This window comes from Anguilla rostrata, chromosome 2 (genome assembly GCF_018555375.3).
Source record: "Anguilla rostrata isolate EN2019 chromosome 2, ASM1855537v3, whole genome shotgun sequence".
In the NCBI taxonomy this organism is placed as follows: domain Eukaryota; kingdom Metazoa; phylum Chordata; class Actinopteri; order Anguilliformes; family Anguillidae; genus Anguilla; species Anguilla rostrata.
The window spans coordinates 3,230,178-3,236,177 of NC_057934.1; the positions used below are offsets into that span (position 1 = coordinate 3,230,178).

The window sequence follows — 6,000 nt, forward strand, 5'->3', positions numbered from 1 at the left end:
GGTGCACAGGCGTCCCAGCCCTGCATGTTGCCTGCCCCCTGCTCTGGACCTGCACCATGCCGCTGAGGGAGAAGGGGGTGGGGGAGGGGCGAGACGCCAGATTGGACACTGACTGTCCCTACCAGATTCCCCGCTATCTCAAGCACTGAGTCTGTCCAGCATCAGGCACAGGAAGTTAATGATTTCTCTGTGTCAGTGTGCAAGAGGGGATTTCCAAAGCAAAGCATATGCCTCTGTGTGTGTGTGTGTGTGACTGTGTGTGAGTGGGTGTACATGTGCTGCGTGAGTGCATGTGTGTGTCTGTGCCTGTGTGTGTGTGTGTGTGTGTGTGTGGGTGGGTGTATGTTGGCATAATGTGTGTGTGTGTGTGTGTGTATGTGTGTTTGTGTGTGTGTGCTTGCGCGTGTGCATATGTGTGTACATGTATGTTTACGTGGCAACACATGGCTATGGTTAAACTAACATTTGTAAAACAGATGATGTCACACACTACAAATTGTAGTGATTTTACCTGGGTGAGACGCATGGACAGAACTGTGTATTTCAGAAGCATCTGACCTCTCCTTTCCCCCTGTGCTGGAGACAGCAGCTCCAGTATAGCCTGTGGTCAGTCACAGCTCTCTCTCTGTTGCACATTAGCATCTAAAAAAAAAAGGAAAACCGGATTAGTTGCTGAATTACATTTGCTTTCCCAGTCCTTACGGAAAGGAAGCACATGCATGCATGCCTGCAACAGCTGAGAGACGGACGATTTGTTTCACCCTGACGTCATCTCTCTCCTCAGCACTCGACTCCCTATGCCCCTTCGTCCCTAGGCCAGCACGTTCATCCCCTCCCAGTCCATGGATGTCTGACATCCTGCGCACCTCCAGGGCCACCCTCCGCGCTGCTGAGAGGAAGTGGGCCAAATCCAGGGACCCATCTGACCTCTCAGCCTATCAGTCTCTCCTGAAAGAGTTCTCCTCTTCTGTCACTGCCGCTAAGGCAAAATTCTACCAAACCAAATTCATAACTCCATTTCTAACCCTCGTCAACTTTTCTCTATTTTCTCTTCTCTCCTCAGCGTGCCACCTCCTCCACCCCAGTCTTCCTTCACTGCAGATGACTTTGCAGCATTCTTTGACGAAAGATTGCAGACATCCGCACCTCCTTTGCCCCCTCTGCGTCCTCCGCCCCCTCTGCGTCCTCCGCCCCTCTGCGTCCTCCGCCCCCTCTGCGTCCTCCGCCCCCTCTGCGTCCTCCGCCCCCTGTTTCTCCACATTTTCTCTCCTCTCAGACACTGAAGTCTCCCAGCTTCTGCTCACCCACCGCCCTACCACCTGCGCCCTCGACCCTATCCCCTCATCTCTCCTTCAAGCAATCACACCAGACATCCTCCCTTTTGTCGCCTCCCTCGTGAACTCATCCCTATCTTCTGGATGTTTCCCCTCATCCTTCAAGAAGGCCCACATCACCCGCTGCTGAAGAAACCCACACTAGATCCTTCAGTCATTCAGAACTACCGCCCGGTATCTCTCCTCCCTTTCCTATCCAAAACACTCGAACGTGCTGCATCTAACCAGCTCTCTGCTTATTTCTCTGAGAACAACCTGCTTGATCCCTACCAGTCTGGCTTCAGGCCTGGCCACTCGACTGAGACTGCACTCCTCTCGGTCAGTGAGTCACTCCATGCCGCACGAGCAGCCTCCCTCTCCTCTGTCCTGATTCTCCTAGACCTCTCCGCTGCATTTGACACTGTGGACCACTCTACCCTCCTGTCCTCCCTGGCAGCAACAGGGATCCGCGGCACAGTCCTTGACTGGATTGAGTCCTACCTCTCTGACCGTTCCTTCCAGGTTACCTGGCGGGTAAGGTATCACCACCCCGTCCCCTCACCACCGGAGTTCCCCAGGGCTCAGTCCTTGGTCCCCTTCTCTTCTCCATGTACATCAGATCCCTTGGCCCTGTAATATCTGCCCATGGCTTGTCCTATCATTCCTATGCCGACGACACGCAACTCTTTCTCTCCTTCTCCCCATCGGACACACAGGTCCCCGCCCGCATCTCCGCTTGCCTGAGGGACATACAGAGCTGGATGGACAATCACCACCTGAAGCTCAACCCGGAAAGACGGAGCTAATCTTTATTCCTGCTCTATCCTCTCCCCTCCTCGACTTCCATTTCCTTAGGGGACACCGTAGTGACATCATCACCCTGCGCCAAGAATCTCGGAGTGATGATGGACAACAGGCTGTCCCTCTCCAACAACATTGCAGCAGTAACCCGGGCATGCAGATTTTTCCTATACAATATCCGCAGAATCCGCCCTTTCTCACCACCTACTCAACCCAGCTCCTGGTCCAAGCAATGGTTCTATCCCGCCTGGACTACTGCAACTCTCTTCTGGCTGGACTACCGGCATCTGCCACCAGACCCCTGCAGCTCATTCAGAATGCTGCGGCTCGTCTGGTCTTCAACCTCCCCAGACACTCCCACGTAACTCCCCTGCTCACTACCCTCCACTGGCTGCCTGTTATAGCTCGCATCAAATTCAAAACATTGGTTCTAGCATACCAGGCAGTCAAGGGATCAGCCCCAGCATACCTTCACAAGATATTCAAACCCTACATGCCAGCCAGATCCCTCCGTTCTGCTACCTCAGGACGCCTAGCACCTCCCCCTCTTCGCACCTGCACTTCCAGAACACGTCTCCTCTCTGTTCTGGCCCCACGATGGTGGAATGACCTCCCTGTGGAGGTCAGAACAGCTGAGACTGTGACCCATTTCAAACGACGACTGAAGACCCACCTCTTCAGGCTGCACCTCTCCCCATCCCTTCCCCCCCTGTAAATGACTAAACTTAGGGTTGTAACTAGGCAGCTGTTTAATAGGTGACTTAGTTGATGCGCCAGTCTTAACGACTACTTGTATTTTTATTTATTTTTATTTTTCCATAGATTGCGTTGTTGCCGTTCTCGTTGTTAGTGTTAATCAGCTTAACCACCAGGGTCCAGGTTGAACTATGCGGTTGTTCCCTGTACTTGGACCGGTACTTCTCTCTAGGGGTTTCGTCATACTTGTTCCTGGTTATGGTTATACACTTTGTTGTACGTCGCTCTGGATAAGAGCGTCTGCCAAATGCCTGTAATGTAATGTAATGTAATGTAATGTTTCATACATGCGACTGCGCTGCATGCGATGTAGACCCAGAGAATTGCGTGTGGGGCTTATCCGCTTCAGGTGTTAATGGCCTTACGTCACTGAATCGGTCTCAAGACGCCGCTGCTCTCTGGGCATCTGGGAAGAGGGAGAAGGCCCTTGTGCAGCAGGATCAGAACCTTTCCTGTGTCCTTGACTTCGTTCCACACGATGAAGACGATGACTGTCAACCCTTTGAAGGGCAGCTTTTTCTGAATGTTTTTTTTTTTTCTTCAAAATTCCAAGTCGTGTTCTGGAACGCCACCGCTTTCAGTTATCAGCAGTGATTGTGACATCAGCATTAGAATGTTGAGTTAAGAACATTCTAATCATGTATTTGTGACCTCACACCTTAATGGGTTCATTTAAATTTGACTAGTAATGGATAGAGACATTCACACAGGTGTGAAATTTTGGGCTATATAAGGGGCTTGCAAAGTCTGCACAGAAGAAATTATCACTGCGAAATCAACTCTTATTATAGTTCACATAGTTTATATATAGCTCAGCAAGAGACCAAAAGTACCGTATCAGAGTTCATTTTACACTGAATATTGTTCAGTGTGGGTTATGCAGTAGTTTCATCAATTCTTGCCATTGTTCTTTGATTTTTTCCCATCTCTTTAATGGCTGCTTACAATGGCCCAGATACATTGTTCCACGAATATAACTCATTTTTTGTTTGTTTATAGCTCTCCTTTTTGTTATTATTCTGGTCTGGAACCCCAAACAAAACAGCTCATTAAACTCGGTGAACAGAACTCAGTTGCAATGAGTGGCGCCACCTGCTGGAGGCAGTGTGGCATGGCACACTGTTGTGGAATGATGATGTCATATACAGCATGCCCCTCCCCTGCAATAATACAGATGGTGGGAAACAGTCGCTGGCCTCTCTTTATTCTTGCATGAGCACTTCTTAGCATACTAGCATGCCTGATGCATTCTTGCTGGAGCACTTCTTAGCATACTAGCATGCCTGATGCATTCTTGCTGGAGCACTTCTTAGCAACAGATGCCTCATGCATCTTGCAGCACTTATACATTGCCGCTTCTGTGAGACTAATACTAGCTGCCGTTAAAAGCCTACAATGCAATTATCTTTGACATACTGAAATAGATTAAAACAAAACAAGCTTCCCCTCCCCCTACTCTGACCTCCAGGCTCGGAGCAGAGGGGGCGGGTTCATGTTTTAAATGTCCTCCTCTTTTCTGTGCACAGCTCATTAAATAAGGATATAAATTGTTCCACCGGTGAAAAGCTCAGTCAGCACCTGACAGAGCAGACTGTAGTCCAAACCCAGTAATCTTCAAACACGGAGAGTTACTCTTTTCGAAGCTGTAAAATTGCACAAATTGCACACCTTTTTGCATTGAAAAATGAAATTAAATATTTTGGTTTTTACCTTGACAAACAAAACATAATGAAATAATACCAAGACTATTTCGTATTATTGGTCCATGAAATGTGCACGTAATCGTGACCACTGTGCATGTGCACATCTGTGCACATCTGTGGGAAAAGCGTGCGGAATTTCGGGATTTGGAATTCACTTTAGCTTTGAATCGGCTTGTCCAGCTGTCGTCAAGTCCTGCTGTTACCAGAAACGTGCACTCCCGAACCCCTGTTAATGTCCCCACCAACTTATTTTGCTGGTTTGGTTACCATAGCTACCTTTCTCTGGGAGACCCATGGAATGCCAAACAGATCCTAATTAACTTCCCCACTGTGATGTCATAAACACGGCGACCACAAGTGGTGGGGGACAAAAAAAAAACGGATTCCTTGCAAGTGTAGGACATGCAAGCTATTTTACCACTAGTTTTATAGCGTACTGGTACACTGATGTTAAAATTGTATATTTACTCAATGAATCCGTGCTCTAAAAGTATACTATTATTTGTGCATGAAGGATTTGTTCTGTGCGGAAGAGAACATAAATGTTGACCTAAATCATCAGAAGAGGACAGACCCAGAATGCACAAAATATGCATACAATACACCACATGGCATAATCACAAACAGCATGATTATGCCAACTACTTTTGCCTTACACACACACACATATATATATATATATATATATATCTGTGTGTGTTTGTGCATGTGTGCATTTATGTGTGCGTGTGTGTGTGTGTGTGTGCACGCATGCTTATGTGTGTGTGTGTGTGCTTGTGTGTGTGCATGTGAGTGTGTGCTTGCATGTGCATACATATGTGTGTGTGTATGTGCATGCATGTGTGCATGTATGTGCGTGTGCGTGTGTGTGTGTGTGTGTAGTGTGCTTGCATGGGGGTGCGTGTGTGTGGTGGTGTATGTGCATGATGTGTGCATGTATGTGTGTGTGTATGTGTGTGTGTGTGTGTGTGCCTGTGCGTGTGCATGCGTGTGTGTGTGTGTGTGGTGCGTGCGTGCGTGCGTGCGTGTGTGTGTGCGTGTGTGTGTGTGTGTGTGTGCGTGACCATTTAGAGTAAAGAGAGCCAGGGGAGGTCAGTGTGTGTTGTGCATGTTGCCATGGCTACAGCTGTTGTTACAGTAGGTGGTGGGTGAGGCCCCAGTACTAGCAACCAACCCCAAAGCAATGCCAGTATTCAGGCTGTATAAGCACTCCTGCTCCTTTTCAATCATGACTCATACGCGGTTAGGCATGCATTTGTCACCGCCGAGAACTTTTGTATCAGAGAATACGCTAAAGAATGTGTTTATTTTTACCTTCAGGTTTTTGCAGCATTCAATATTACATTTAAAAAAAAAACAACTTTTTTTTTGTTGTTGTTTTTGATTGGCAGACACCGCTCTCAACGGCTGACAGTCCAGCCATGATG

The 6,000-nt window shown here is 48.2% G+C and overlaps 1 protein-coding gene across 2 annotated transcripts in view; it reads left to right on the forward strand.

The window, feature by feature from the left end:
• rims1b (regulating synaptic membrane exocytosis 1b) overlaps positions 1-6,000 on the forward strand; it is a 92,472-nt gene that overhangs the window by 37,526 nt on the left and 48,946 nt on the right. The gene's annotated exons all lie outside the window — the stretch shown is intronic.